A 15,289-nucleotide genomic window follows, 5' to 3' on the forward strand; every position below is an offset into this window, starting at 1 on the left:
GTTGTGTGCTACAGCGTTCGAGTGCTCCAGTGCTGTGCCGACGCTGCTCAGCCATGGACCATACGGACACCGTCAATCCGGTTATAAAGAAAAGCACAAATTATATACCAGTCTCTAAGAAGGGTGACTTTTTTTTTACCTGCAGAGGTTTTTATTTCGAAAACTGCGAGAGGCACATAGGTGCGGCCTGTAGAGCTGGATTGAACAATAAGGCGGTCATCATGTACCTGATATGGATCAATAATTGAACGATTAGTTAACTTCAATTAGCGAATAAACTTTTTTATTTTTGATTTTAGGGGGCAAGGTTATATTGCGAAATTGATGGCTGTCAGCATTGAAGGTGAGCCCTATTTTTAAATTTTCTTAATCGGCTACCTAGATGGAAATATCGAAGGTCAAAAATACGCATATGAAAGCTTGTTGAGGTGGCTTTCCTGCGACACCTAATTATAAAATGCCGTCGCTGCGCGCGGTATCATCGCCAAAATCAAGCTTCTGCATCGTAAAATGCATCAACTGCGCCCGTATTTGATGCGTAATAATTGCGAGATACACCAATTTATAAATATGCAACGCAGGAAAGGTAATTCAATGAGATTTCAAATGCGTTATTTTTGACATTCGATATTTCGCACCATATTGCCTATTAAAAAAACTTAGACACAATTCACCTTCAAAACTGACGGTCACCAGTTTCCCTGTACAACCTTGCTTCCTACAATAAGAATAAAACGTTTATTAGCTCAACAGAGTCGCAGAAATTGTCGAGAAACGAAGAAGTTTTCAAAACGACCGCTGCAGCTGCTACGTGCATTATTGTTTTGTTCTTTTTCGAAACATTAAGGGCGTGGCCTTGGAAGCAGTGTCATCGCTAAGCGTTACTAACCTCTTGCAACAGCCTCTGCCAGACGCTGCTTCGTAACGTAAAACAAGTATTATCAATGCAACCGTTTTTAGAAAAGGGTTTACCGGAGGTCACATCTTCATAGAGACAATGTCAGTGTCACCTGTTTCTCGTGTTCATTATCTTGCGCTCGCATCATTGTCTTTGCTCGGCTGGATTACCTACTGTTACTACTACAGGCAGTATCGCAAAGTGGTATCAGTGGGCTTTCTGTAGTGTAAGCTCGAAATAAAGGGGCAATGCCGCCTTAAGCATGAATCAAGTGTCGTTATAAAGACGAGGCACATTTTGCAAGCCCCTCTCGTTAGCAAGAACGAAACGGCGCGTCCATGTATTTGATTGTAAGGATGGATAGTTCGGCGTTGATTTCAAGTTTCACCAGTGAAGCTATCGTGCCGAGGGGGCTCCGAGCCATGGCTCTGTTAATGCGAAAGATTTAGCTTGCATACCGACACAAAAATCCGAGGTCGCCTGACATATGGCAGCGTTACAAAACTCGCGAATGGTCTAAACGGTGTGACGTCATCCAAAGCGGGAAACTGCGAAATATTAACAAGTAATAGTGAGTACTAGTACACACAGTTGCTCCAACTACAACGGAATGCAATGGAATTGGAATAGAATTGGAATAGAATTAGGATACAATTTGTATAAAATTGTAGTGTAATTGTAAAAGAATTGGGATAGAATTTGGAGCGGAATTGGAATAGAATTGCAATGCTTTCTCATTATTCGCACGTAGGCTCCTTAAGTGGACTCGTGCCTAGAGGGCTGCTAGCCATGGATTATTTTTTTTTACAAATTATACTTCTACATCCAAGCTTCCACCAGAGATGTGCAGAGTGCTGTCGGTAAGGTCTCGGGATTAATTTCGATCACGTGGAGTTCCTTGACTTGAACCAGAATGATTATGATCGTTGTGGCCGGATATTAAACACGCAACCGCGTTCTCAGCGTTTAATGACCATTGTCTCTGAGGTACCGCGGTGGAATTTTTACCGCAGTAGAATGGAAACAATTTGTCACAGATCCAGGAACGTTCGCCTCGAGAGTTTGGTTCCGCACCTACTACATCTATGCGACTATCCCTTATAAAAACGGTCTATAGACAGTCTATAGACCTCTTATTGCCTCTATTGACTTCCTATAGATATCGTTTTTTGTCTATTCACGCTCTACGGCCTCACAGCGCGTAAGCGCTGGCCCGAGCTATGCGGCGGTCGCCGCCTGTGTGGCACAGGACCTCGGGGATGGTTTCATTCTGTCCCCCAGAACAGAGATGTTTATCCACCCATCTGTCCTTGCAGACACGGCGGTAGAAGCAATAACAGCAGCCGGGCAACGTCCACATAATAAGACGCATTCCAAAGCCGATCGATAGGACGATTCGTAATCTCTTGCTCCAGCAAGGGACGCTCTCTCGACCCCTCGAAAAAGGAATGAGGACCTTAAAGAAGCGGGCAGAAGTAGCCGGATTAGTAGATGACGGCGGCGAGCATCTAGGACGGGCACTCTAACAGAGGACGTCGAGAGGCTTAAACTCTCTCTAGAGGACAATCTTTCGGGATTCCAAGCTTTCTTTAATTCTGGAATAAAAGGCCAGAAGTGAATTTTTATCTTGTGCAGAGACAAAGCCGCAGTCGATTAAAGCCTCAGCCACAAAAGCATTGAGGAACAAGTCTCCTTGCCCGATCCTTTCTCCGTACGCCATGATCTCAATGCCAAGCCCAAGCGGTGTTTGAAGTTTTAACAAAGCAAACAAGCCCAGGAAATCTGGGCAAGGTTTATGCACAAACATTACAAAAGCAGGCCCCAATTTAAAGACTCAGGTGAGGCCTCCTATAAATAGTTAACCAATGTAACAACCAAAATAAAGCTGCAGCAGCACCACAATATCCATTCAGTTCATCAGGGAAGGAGTACAAACAACTGATTTAAGAACTAGAGAAAAATTTGTTTTACATAATTAACACCAAGTTGCATTTGGCTATACAAAAAAAGCAAGCAGAAAACAAAAAACAAAGAAAACCTCAATTAGAAACATAACTAGGAATTATGTTTAATACCAAGCATTACGTTGAAATCTGAATCAGACAAATGAACAAGAAAAAATGTCAACTTCAGTGCATGCACTCTTTCAACTCGCGCTTAAATGAATGAATTGGTGACATCTTCTTTATTTGCAACAATAACGAGTTCCATCGGTTCAACTTAATTCGAGGACAGCACAGAGAGCTATGGAAATCAGGATGATGGATGTGACGTTAAGAGAAAAGAAGAGGGCAGAGTAGCTCAGGGAACTATCACGGGTTAATGGCATCATAGTCAAAATCAAGGGGAAGAGATGGACTCGGGCAGGGCATGTAATGCGAAGGTAGCATAAGCACTGGTCGTTAAGGGTAGCGGAGTGGATTCCAAGAGAAGGCAAGCGTAGCAGGATGCGGCAGAAAGCTAGGTGGGCGGATGAGATTAAGAAGTTTGCAGGAATAGGTTGGCCGCAGCTGGCACTGTACAGTGCCACTGGAGATATGGGAGAGGCCTTTGTCCTGCAGTATGCACAGTCAGGATGTTGATGATGACGATGATGATGAATGAGTTCCATATTAATGAAGTACAAAAATTAGCCGTGAATATCTCGTAATTAGTTTTCGGCTTTGGCAACCAGAAGTTGTTCAGTACGAAAGAAGAGGTAGCATCAAACGAGTTGTTGCAATCGAAAGAGGATGATGCGAGGATGCTGCGCAAAAAAAAAGTATGTCGATAGGAGGATTAGCTAACTAATTAGAGCCAGAAATGTCGAAAAAACGTCAGAATAGTGCGGACTAGTGCACTGCACGGGCTCGGGCCGGCCCGAAAGCCCAAGCCCGGCCCGGCCCGCGGGCCGGGCCGGGCCGGGACATGATTTGTTTTGCCGGGCCTGGGCCGGGCCCGGGCCTGAAGTTGCGGGCCTGGGCCGGGCTCGGGCCTGAAGTTGCGGGCCCGGGCCAGGCTCGGGCTTAAAGCTGCGGACCCGAGCTGGGCTTGGGTCCACATAGAAACGGCTGGTATCGGACTATTCGTTCAATATTGCAGAGCGAAGTACACAACTGCGGCATTGGAGTAGCGACACGGATAAGCTAACGGTTATAGTATGCGCTGAGAAAAAAACTAAGCTTTATTCATTGACTTATTTATTTCCTCATTTGCACGCCGCGGTGGCTTAGTGGTCAAGGCGCTTGATTACTGAGCCGGTGAACCAGGGTATGCTCCTAGCCTCGGCGGCCGCATTTCTATTTAGGCGGCAAGCATGACAGCCATGTACTTTGTAGTATCATTGCTCGTTAAGAAACTCAGGTGGTCGAAATTATCCTGAGCCCTCTGCTTCGGTGTCTCTCACAGCCTGACTCCCCTTGGGCCCTTAAAGAGGCTGCGAAACACTGCTTGGGGGGATACCGGCTATACTTCAGGTGGATTCTTTATGTCACACAGATGCTGACTTAAAAAGAATTACACGAATCGATGCACAGGTACGGGAGTTATTCAATGAAGAAATTTCAAAATACAAGCAAACAAAACGCTGCCCTCAACTCGATTTTGGCGGGGCTTCCCACTCCTATTTCGCTCTCCTGATGACGGCACCTGCCGCAGCCAATCAAAACAGCTTGCCAGAGCACGTCGCGGAACTTTGCACTCTATGGTTGCGGGCTCTCTGTAACTCGTTTTTGCTGAGACTGGCAGCGTCGTTTGCATGCCAGAGCCCCTGGTGGTGTATTTTTATTTTACTTGCTTTGCAGGGCTTTTATCTAAGACGAACAAGTTGTTTTTGTTGATCTAATATAAAACACCGACAGATGACAAAATGTGTCTCTATTTATTCACACAATTTGCAGTATATTTACTGTTTGTTCAATCATCAGCTCGCGCCAGGTGATGTCATATCCGCTGCTAAAACCCGCCACTGGGGCGGACACCATCAGTGCCATGAATTTGTTTTTGGGAGGACGTTAAAATATTAAAAAAATGAAATATACGCGGTATTACCGACGCTAACAGCACCATTGTTACTCACTGTATGCGATCAACAGGCAGAACAGTCAACTATAAGATTGTGTTTCTGGGCCCCTTTAAGCCCCAAAAACATAGCTTTTATTTTACAGCTATATTTTTCTCATGCAAGGAAATTCCCAAACTAATGCGCATTTGGTTTTCTTTTTGATCAGAATACCGAAACGTCTCGTAAATGAAATAGCCACAAAAGCTCGCGAGAGTTTGTAAATCTCAGCTCATAACCACATCTATCTCTCCTCGCTTCTTCAGCCTGGTTGACATGACAAGTGTTTTGCCCTGTAAGGTATCACGTGGTTCGCGCGTTATCTTCTCCTCCACCAGCAAGAGTAAAATTTAACCGGTCCTAATTGACCATTGATCGTTCGTCATCCCAAAACATACCTATACACTATTAGAAAGGCATTCTGGAAGGACATATTAGTTAAGGACGCTTATAGTCTTCAAAACACAGACCGTGAAATACTCAAGCCTTTTAGCTTTTCTTTTCTGCTGAAAGGCGACCAGTTCGGCTATGAGTTCAACCTGTGAGATCGCGTTCACTAAAAAAGTGTCATCCCACTGCTTGCTAGGCAGCTTTAATGTTTATTCTTCCGGGCGGAAAAATATAACTGATTAAAATCATGGGGGAATGCAAAGTAGTCTATTACGCGCGTATGCAGCCCTTTTTATTTGGCTTTCGGAACTTCCCATTTTATCTTTGCGCACCTACACGAGATCACTGTCCAAAAGAGGGCCTGGCGAGCACTATTTTTAATCACATCCTTCTGGGTTAAAAAGAACCAACTTTCTGCAAGCCAGACTGTGGTTTCAGAACCTTTGTCGGCCAGTTTCTTATCGGTCTAGTAGCAGTCTACTTGCTCAGAGTGAGCAGTATACCTCAAGCGTTACTGTGAAACGGGCCGGGCCGGGCCTGGGCTGGGCTTCACTCCGGGGTTCACGGGCCGGGCCGGGCTCGCTAGAGCGATAATTTAGCGGGCCTGGGCCGGGCCCGGGCTTGAAGCCGCGGGCCTGGGCCGGGCTCGGGCTTCAGGTCTCGGGCCCGGGCCGGGCTTGGGCCTCAGGTTCAGGCCCGTGCAGTGCTCTAGTGCGGACGTCGATATAGTCAGTGGATGGCAATGCAGCAGAACGTTTTGATGCAGCCGTGGATGGCAAAATAGTGCAAAAATAGTCAAAAGAGTGAAAATAAAGTGTCAAATGAATAGAGATATAATTGATGAGCAATAATACATTGAACAAAAATTTCATTCAGATATATTATTTAATTAATTATCAGCAAAAATCGTTTGTAGATTGAATAGGCGGGACGAGGATATAGTAAGTGGACGGCAAAGCAACCCGGCGCCAAATTTGAAAAACGAAAATGTTTGATTGAGATAAAATAAGGTATAATCAGATACTTTGCCCATAGAACAGGCTTGCCCATAGGCTTGCCCATAGAAAAGGCGCAGACACTCGCCATGGAAGGAGAAGAAGAAGCAACAGTCGGACGGCGCAGAAACACCGATCCAGATGTGGTAGCTTGGGAGTTGGCTGAAAAGCAGCGAGAGCTTTTCGCTTCGAAATATCCGGGCTTAACCTTAGCCGAGCCACAGCCAATTTTTTTTTTATATATAGATCTGCAAGGGCGCGACACTACTAAAATGCTATGTTTGCTAAGAAAATATCAAGCTCCTCACATGAAGGGCCTAAACATTATTATGCTTAAGCTTGATTTTGGGTACATTGGAAGGGGAACAAGTGAGTTTACATGTACTGGCGCACATAAAAGTTTTCGGAACACGAATATTACAAAACTTAATTTCTGAGCAGTTTCAGCATGCTTCCAAGAACTGAAGAATGGACTCCGTATTTTCCTCCGCAAAGAGCACGATGCACTCTTTAATGCCTGGCTGTGCCTCTACGCCGCGAGAAAGTTGAGGCTTTTTTGTGATTTCGGCGTTCCGAAAACTTTTGTGGGCACCTGCACCAACAGCGAACTTACACACTAGCTAATGTGGCTCTATATGAATGCGTGATCAAGCGATATCAGGTTGCTAATATTAAAATATCAACGCATCATGATTATACTCGGGAACATTTTTGGGGGGCAATGCAGCCGAGGGTAGTCAGGAAAGGGAAAAAGACGGGTCTTTGTCTCCGGTTCATGGGGAGCGGTCTTCTCATCTCTAGCGACCCCGCACTCTCTCTCCTTTGACCTCTCCAACTTCCCCTTTCACCCTTTTCCCCCTTTCACAAACCCCCCACGGCGCAGGGACAAACGCCTGTCTCTCTCCCTTTCCTGCCTTGCCGCTGCGGCATGGGCAAAGTTGTCCCCGAGTATAATATTCTTATTCCATATGCTGCTTTTCTTGTTGTAGAGTGAATGTGCTTGCTAAATGTTTATTTACTTTTATTCATACTGTTAACCCTCTAATGAGAGTAATTACAGGAAGGGAAAACATATACAAACACAATTATAATTACAATTTTCATAGCAAAAAATACATTCACAAAAACAGAATTACCCGCCGGGGTGGCTCAGTGGTAAGGCGCACGTCTACCGAGCCGAAGTACCCGGGTTCGTACCCGACCGCGCGCAGCCGCGTTTCGATGGAGGCGAAACGCAAGAGGCGCCCGTGTGCTGTGCGATGTCAGTGCACGTTAAAGATCCCCAGGTGGTCGAAATTATTCCGGAGACCTCCACTACGGCACCTCTTTTTCTCTTTCTTCTTTCACTCCCGCCTTCCTCCCTTCCCTTACGGCGCGGTTCAGGTGTCCGCCGATATATGTGAGGCAGATACTGCGCCATTTCCTTTCCTCAAAAACCAATTTACCAAGTTACCAAAAACAGAATTACAAATTTCCACCTAATTTCCGCAGAAACGTCTCCACACCTAACACAAATTTTTCTACATAAGTCTGCCCAACAACATCACATGCTAATTGATTTCACCCCTTACAAAATAGTTATCAACTTTCTTTAGAATTTGTATTAACATTCTTTTTACGCTAGTAACCTTGTAGTAACCTTCACATTCTATCAACAATTGTTCATTCAAAGTTGATAGGAAGTTACTTCTTTGTATGTACTCCTGTCAGTAGAAAGTTACAAGAAAATAATTTTTACATTCTATGCACCTTTCTTTAAAACAAAGCCGGTAGACTGTTACTTCTCTGTATATGCTCCTGTCAATAGAAAGTTACTAGAAAACCCTGGTGCAGTTTGACACATCGAGAGAAAGAAATGAACGAACTGCATGGTGTTTAAGTTTATTAAAACTATCTTGTTCGCATAATCGTAACATCTTGCCTGAGTGTTTGGTGGAATCTGTTGCAGCTAGTGAACAATTTCACGATATCGAAAAGTGACTAACATTATTCGTAGCCAATGCATTTTCAATCAACTCAGGGTTGGGTGTGCTGGTTGACACAGCTTTTAGTGTGTGCAGTCCAATCCATGCGCTCTCTCGAGGCAAAGGGGCGCATAGCATCGCTGTGGCTTTAGCATTACTGTTACAATGTGCGCGGCTCACAGAATTCTTACCGACGAACGACGTGTTCATCGTAATGCGAAACGGCAGCCTTTTATTTTCCTGCGACAACGCCATCTGCAGTCGTTTCCTGCGAAAAGGCAACCGCCATGGATGCGCTGAGATACAGCAAAGTGCACAAGCTTTTCCTTTCCAGCCAAGCTTTTAAGCACTCGTTCCTCCATGCACGTTTGCTCGTGAAACCGGAGATGCCCGCGACAGCGGAGGAGAACGCTGAAATAAACAAAGCGCACTCTCGCCTCACGGTGAGGAATGTATTTGCGCGGCAGCCTTCTGTTTACCCCTGGAGAGCCTGAGGTGGAAAAAGAAAGCTAGGCAAAGGGGGAATATCTGCATTCACCGACCGAGGCTGCGCAGCGTAGCGGGCTTCGAGCATTCTTCCACAGTGCCGTGGAAGGATCGCTAGCTGTTTACGTGCATGGTCGCATCGAAGGCACGTGCATCGGGCAGGCAAGCGCGCTTCGACAGGAAAAGCCTCTCAGGAAATGGCGCTGGGAAATTGGAAGCCTCTCTGCGGCCTGACGAGACCGAGCAAAGCGATGCTGTTCATCGCTGCTATCTCAGGAGTAAGTTGGTACTCTGACACCTTGCATCTTCTTTCGGCTCGTCGTTAAAGTGCCGCGACGTGGGGGCTTTACTCGGCGACGCATGGCCACAGAGCTTTGTATTCATGTGTTTCAAAACTGTGTAAATTGTGGAGAGGCGTGAACAAAATAACAAGGTTGTTTTAAGTGCTTTTGCACTACAGCTTCCACTCAACCGCTTAGCCGCTGTCTATAAGGTCCTTCTTTGTGCCCACTCGTTTTCCAGCAAATTGTAGCCATGGTGGCGCCCCTAGGTGGCAGGTGGTTCACCTAGGTCACGCGACCTTGTGACGTCATCACAACCTGCCCTCTGGAGCAGGTGCCAGTTCAATTAATGATTGGTCGCAATGTCGCTTGTGATGAGCAACCTGGGTCTCACAAGCCCCACCGGTGGCATCACTTGCCACTTGCCATCGTTTCATCATTGTTTTGAATGGCTGCTTCATTGTCGCAAGTAGGACACCTACAATTGTTTTGTTTTGTATGGAAAAGATGGCTTGATATTTTTTTTATTTTTTTATTTTCTGTGAACCATACAACGTAAACGACTTAGCTGAAACACACGGATGAATGCATAGGCACTCGACAAAACAAGACAGGATAACACGTTTGGCCCTGTTTTTTTTTTGTTCAGGAAAATAAAACAAGAGGCAAGGGTTGGGTGTAAGGTACTGAGGGCGGCTACCAGCCAGTCTTCCTACGTTAATGTGCGCATGTTTGTCTTTGTGTGTGACGGAATGAGCGCTTGCATAATGCTATAGTGTCCTAATTACATTCACTAACAACTCCCCCCCTTTTATTTTCTTTTCGCTTCTTTGAAAGCATAGCGTTCGGAGTGCTTCGTTCTGAATGTCCGGTGATGTTCTACTTCTTCGGTATCAAACGTCACGCGCAACCTTGCTTTGTGATTGTAAGCGAACTCAAATGCTGCTCTTGAGAGCATGTGCACCCCGCTAATTCATGTTCTTATATGCTGCTCGATAGTCTGGCATCTCTGAATAGATTGCGCAATTTTAAATTATTGCGTAAAGTCAAGAACACGCGATGATAAGTTTCAGTAGCCCCAAGGCTCTTTTCTCAGGCATGAATATATGCGCATTTTTTCTCGCCTTAAAATCTGCCGAACACCGGTTAACCTCAAAACAGCTCTGCAGACGGCACAACTCTGTTCGTTCTTTAAGTCGAAGTGAAAAATGACGCGTGGTTATAAGAGAACAAAAAAAAAGAACTCCTCCAAACCTGCCTTTTCTATCTTGACACGTGTAGTTTGGGAAAAGATGAACTCCTTTTAGAGCGAAAACCGAGGCACCTAACCTACTATTATCATACAGCGAGGTTTGATCCGCCCGGTTCACTTCCATACAATGGCTGCCCCCCTTGTCTGTTTCCTCTTTTTTTTTGCCTAGCGAGCATGTTGTCCCACATATTTTACTCCTTTTGTACCGACCAAGAGCATGACCGCTTTTACGCCGCCAAAGTGCTCAAGTAGGTCAAAAGATAAGATGGTGATGGGAAATCCTCTTCATTACGCCCAGACGTTAAGGTGTCAGGGTTGTACAACAAACACATCCTGATTATGGCAGGTTCTGCACTATAGTGCATTCACCTAGCCTGCACTTCTGGCGAGTCAATGTAAATGAGTGGCCAAGTGCGCAATTTAAAAGCAAATAACGTGCAACATAATGCATTGCAGCAGATTAGCGAGCCATTTTTCGCACAGCGACTTAATGCGTATGCTTATCAGTCGGCCATTTGTTAACGACGAAAAAAGAAGAGTATCTTTCGGACCGATATTATGGACAAGAAAAAGCCATCAAGATGCGCTCTTAGCGTTGTGGCAGTGAACTGGATTGAGTGCATCCACGTTTATAGATTGTCAAGCAGTTGATGGCTGGTTCGTTTCTTATGCTGACTCGGTGACTCCACAGATTTGCACTCATTAATGCTGGCCTCAGGACACAATTAATCTGTGCTCACGCGATAAGAGAGAGCAGTGTGTTTATTGCACGACGAATGATGGTGTAGTGTAGGGTAACAACCTGAGCATAACTCAACTCACGCGTCTCATTGTTATGACTGTTTCACACGTATTAGAAACAAACCGGGCTTAATATTCTTTTTTGCGCTAACAAAAGCGGTGAAGAAGGAGAAAATTGTTTGCATCGAACGCTGTTAGGTTGACCAAATTCGGTGGTCCAGATGCTAGACTGGCGAAGAAAAAAATTGCATCACGTTGATTGCGAAAAACGAATGCTCCTAACTTGCTGGAGCTGACGATGGTAACGAGAAACAGACAAACGATCCACTGAATGTGTGCAGATGATTTGTAAAAGAGCAGACATGCATGTGCATGCATTAATGCGCCGTAAGAAGCTGCCAAACTTGTTGCCGCACCGTGATATTCAAGCAAGCAAGCGGTACATGCTCGCCCCTTCTTATGCATCACGTTCCTGAGGGGCAATCAAAGAATGAAAGGTACTGCGCAATAACTAACTTTCCTTCGAGTGTGCCACGCTTGTACCGCTTATAGGCGCAACATGCTACGGACACCCATAGACCTTTGCACTGTTTTCACACCAGGGGCAAAGCACATCCTTATTGCACTGTTCGGACCACGAGGAAATGCGCTTCCATTTGCTCTTTTCTTGGACTAAGTACGTACATTCAATTCTACCAGCAATATGGCCATGTTCAGGAAGAGCTTGCAGCGTTTTGCGTGCGTGCGTGCGTTTTGCGTGCGTGCGTGCGTGCGGGCGTGCGTGCGTGCGTGCGTGTGCGCGCGCTCGTGAATAATCCAGCGTACCAACCCAACGCTACCAACGCATCGAAATATCGGGCTAGACCAGCAGCCGCCTCCTATAACTTTGCAGGTAGCACGGACACTGCTGATCCGGCAATTCGGTCCCCACTTTCTTGGAAGTCTGGCCAGCCTCACGAGTGCAGGCTGCCAGGAATGATCGGAGCATGTGCACGGATTTCTGATGTTCAGTCCACTGTTGCTTTGAAGATATCGTCCCGGATGCCGGATCAACAATACTCGAGCTTGTTGCCCTATCGGGACGCACCTTGCCCTCTCTGTTGCTGTTCTTCACACGATGCCTTTCACTGCTTCCCTGCAACACCTACCCCTTTACTCGCCAGGGTCACCTCAGTGGCCGTTTGACTGAGCCGCAGACGACGGAGGGTAATTTTTCTGCGCCAACTAAAGTTCTAACAACCGGCTGTTACCAGTAAAATAAATCTTAGCTTGAGAAGAACGCCGGTAAAAACTGATAGTTTTATGAGCAAACCAAAACTACGCAAAAACATAAGTAAACTGCGTTCCACCCAGGCACGTATCGGAGCCAACCCTCCCCCCCCCCCCTCTCCCTTGCCTGAAATTGAGCTCACTAACCCCCTCCTCCTTCTAATTCTTTTAGTAGTGGTCTTTTTGGGCTTGAGCCCCTCTCCTCTAATATAAGGAATTAATTCGAGCCCCTATAGAAAAAAAACCTGCCTACGTGCAGGGTTCTGCCACTCGTTCGCACAATAATGGCACAGTTATCGAGCAGGAGACGTACAAACAGCGGGTGGTAGTTCAGGAATGAGTCCAAAAGTCACGTCTGTCCTTTCCAGCTGCGATGCAACCCTGCTAAGTCAACTATGGTTGGGGGCGGCCTTCGCCATTGTGTACCTATTCGGAGTGGAGTGGCTGCCTTTCCTACATGCGACGTGCGTAGCTGCGTGCGTGAGCCGAACACGTACGTTGTTGCCGTTGTCCCCTCTTTGACGCTGAATGAGTGTCCTTCCACGGCCGCTATATGGAAGCGCACAAGACGTGCTCCTTTGAAGCGGCCCTATGCCAAATAGGGCATCGCCCTTAGACGTAATACAAAGGGGTATATGCTTGGGCTTGTTGGTTCATATTGAAACGCAAAAACCGTAGCGCAAAGAGACGAGGACACAGAAAGAACGACAGCGCCGTGTGTTGTCGTTCTTTCTGTGTCCTCGTCTCTTTGCGCTACGGTTTTTACGTAATACAGGATTCTGAGACCTTAGCTTTGTCTTCCTTCGGCCCACAAGGCCACCATCGATATTTTAAGACTGACCCAGCTCAATGCTGCTTAGCTTTGGAGACTGCATTTTGCACAAAAAGTCAGAAATGAGAGAGCAGGCATTTATAATATGCTGGGACGCCGTTTCCCATTGAGGTGACCTCCACCGCACATTAAAGAAAACATTAAAGAAAACAAGAAAACTCCTCAAGGCGCTCGCTACCTTTCGGTCGAAAACTATGGCGAGGTTCTGTACGATATGATTATGGCAATGAGCCTGCACAACATGTGGAAGGCAAGAATGGCAGTCGTGCATGCCAATGTGAATATTCGCTCTATGCGGAAAATTTCATTGAGAGATTGACATACGTACAGCGGAAGGTCTACAAAGCTCAGCCAGAGCTTCCCGAATGGTTAACGATTTGCAGCACTGAAAAACTTCTAGTTTAGACTTCTCACCGCAAGCGGTTTGGCACATCACCCTCTTATTTTGGAATACTGTATTCTGTCATGTTCCTGGTCAGCCAATTAAAGAAACAGTGGGTGATCGATCAGGGCGCTCGGTTGCTAAGCCTTAGGACGTGAGTTGAATTGCAACCGCAGCGGCCGTGTTCCAATATAGGCGAAGCTCAAAAGGCGCTCATGTGCTGTGTGATTTCAGTGCTCGTTAAGAACCTCAGGCGGTCGAAATTATCCTGGAGCAGCCCTCCACTGCGACTCCTCCTTCCATCTTCTTTCTTTTACATCCTCCTTTATCCCATCTTCACGGCGCGGTTGAGGTGACCATCCGCCGCGATTGAGACGATTGTCGCGCTTTCTTTTGGCAACAATAACAATTTTAATTTTTCATGGTTAGCATGACTTTTTTTCCTCTCTTTTTTTATTCCTTCTCTTCCTCGCCTTCCCCAAAAATTGCGTTCGTTCTCTGTATTTTGAGTGTGCGTGCGTGCATATGCGTGCGTGTGTGAGCGTGCGCGTGCGTGTGCGCGTACGTGAGTGCGTGGGGGGGGGGTCCAAATACTTTCTTTTCGTTATCCAACTCCAACTCCGCGATTGATTGGTTGATTGAAAACTTTATCTAAAGAATGACAATTACTGGCGCCTTGGGTGGTCCGCCTATTCCGGCAGCCCATTGGCCTGCGGCGCAGCATGGATCCCGAGAACCAGTCCTCGTTGCTATTCGGGGTCCTCGCTGTGCAGAATGGCCTCCCACTGCTCCGAATTGGGATTCAGAAGTCTGTCACGTTCTCTTCTCATACTAATTCGGCACGCAAAGTAACCGACCCTGAACCGCATGGCGCACATGCGGTGCCGTTAGTGCCCCGGTTATCGGATGAACCGGCTCGTACTTAGTGTATCTTGAGATATAGCACAAACACGCGGAGACGGCTCTTGTCAGGTGCGTTTTCGTCGCAACGCCTCCTTTCTCTTTATCGAGAACGGGCGATAAGAGCAGGGATGTTGCGAGTGATTCACGAAACTTTATCTTGCAAGTGGCGTTGCATCCTTTACGTGTTCTGAAGCGCATTATTGTGGCAAAGGCACAATGTATTACACCCGGCTTTGACAACGACATCGATATGACAGCGGAAAAACCTTTTGTTCAATGAAAATAAGATGAAAGGCCTTTGGCAGTTTCTTCCTTCTTGACGGAGGTGTCACACCACCCCAAGAGCTCACTGAACCCTTTTGTAAACTGCTTCATTTCACTTGTGAGCGTTCGACTTTGAGCCTAAAGTTCTTTTTTTTTTTTTTGCTTGCGTGCCTTAGTTTCACAGCATCGAAAGTTCTTGAGAAATGCGAGTGAACGTGCAGCTGGAGTGCTGAGCGAAACGCACTAAGGACTTCGTTCTTGATGCAATCAAATCCCGCGCAGTTACACCGAACGCCATTTATTACTGATCGACGCTTCATTCACTGGCTTTTTAAACCCAGGCCGATAGGATGCAAAATTAGACGCTGCGTAAGAATGGCAGGAGAGAATTCACAACGCTATTCACATTGCTGCGTGCTTATATAACTATGACTGTCTTCTGCGCAGAATAAAGAAAAGCTTCCCTCCATATAACTGGAATGGTGTAATACACAGTGGTTAAAATGGTTTATTGCAAATGTTACCTTCAATTGTTCAAAGAAATCTATTTATTTTTCACTCAAAGTAATCGGAAATAAACGCTTGCCACGCGA

At 46.2% G+C, this 15,289-nt stretch overlaps 1 protein-coding gene across 2 annotated transcripts in view; it reads right to left on the minus strand.

Annotated features, from left to right (window-relative positions):
- LOC149341701 (uncharacterized) overlaps window positions 1-15,289 on the minus strand; it is a 70,446-nt gene that overhangs the window by 40,061 nt on the left and 15,096 nt on the right. The window lies entirely within an intron of this gene.

Source organism: Amblyomma mixtum, chromosome 5, assembly GCF_055824585.1.
Source record: "Amblyomma mixtum isolate Tamu chromosome 5, ASM5582458v1, whole genome shotgun sequence".
Lineage (NCBI taxonomy): Eukaryota > Metazoa > Arthropoda > Arachnida > Ixodida > Ixodidae > Amblyomma > Amblyomma mixtum.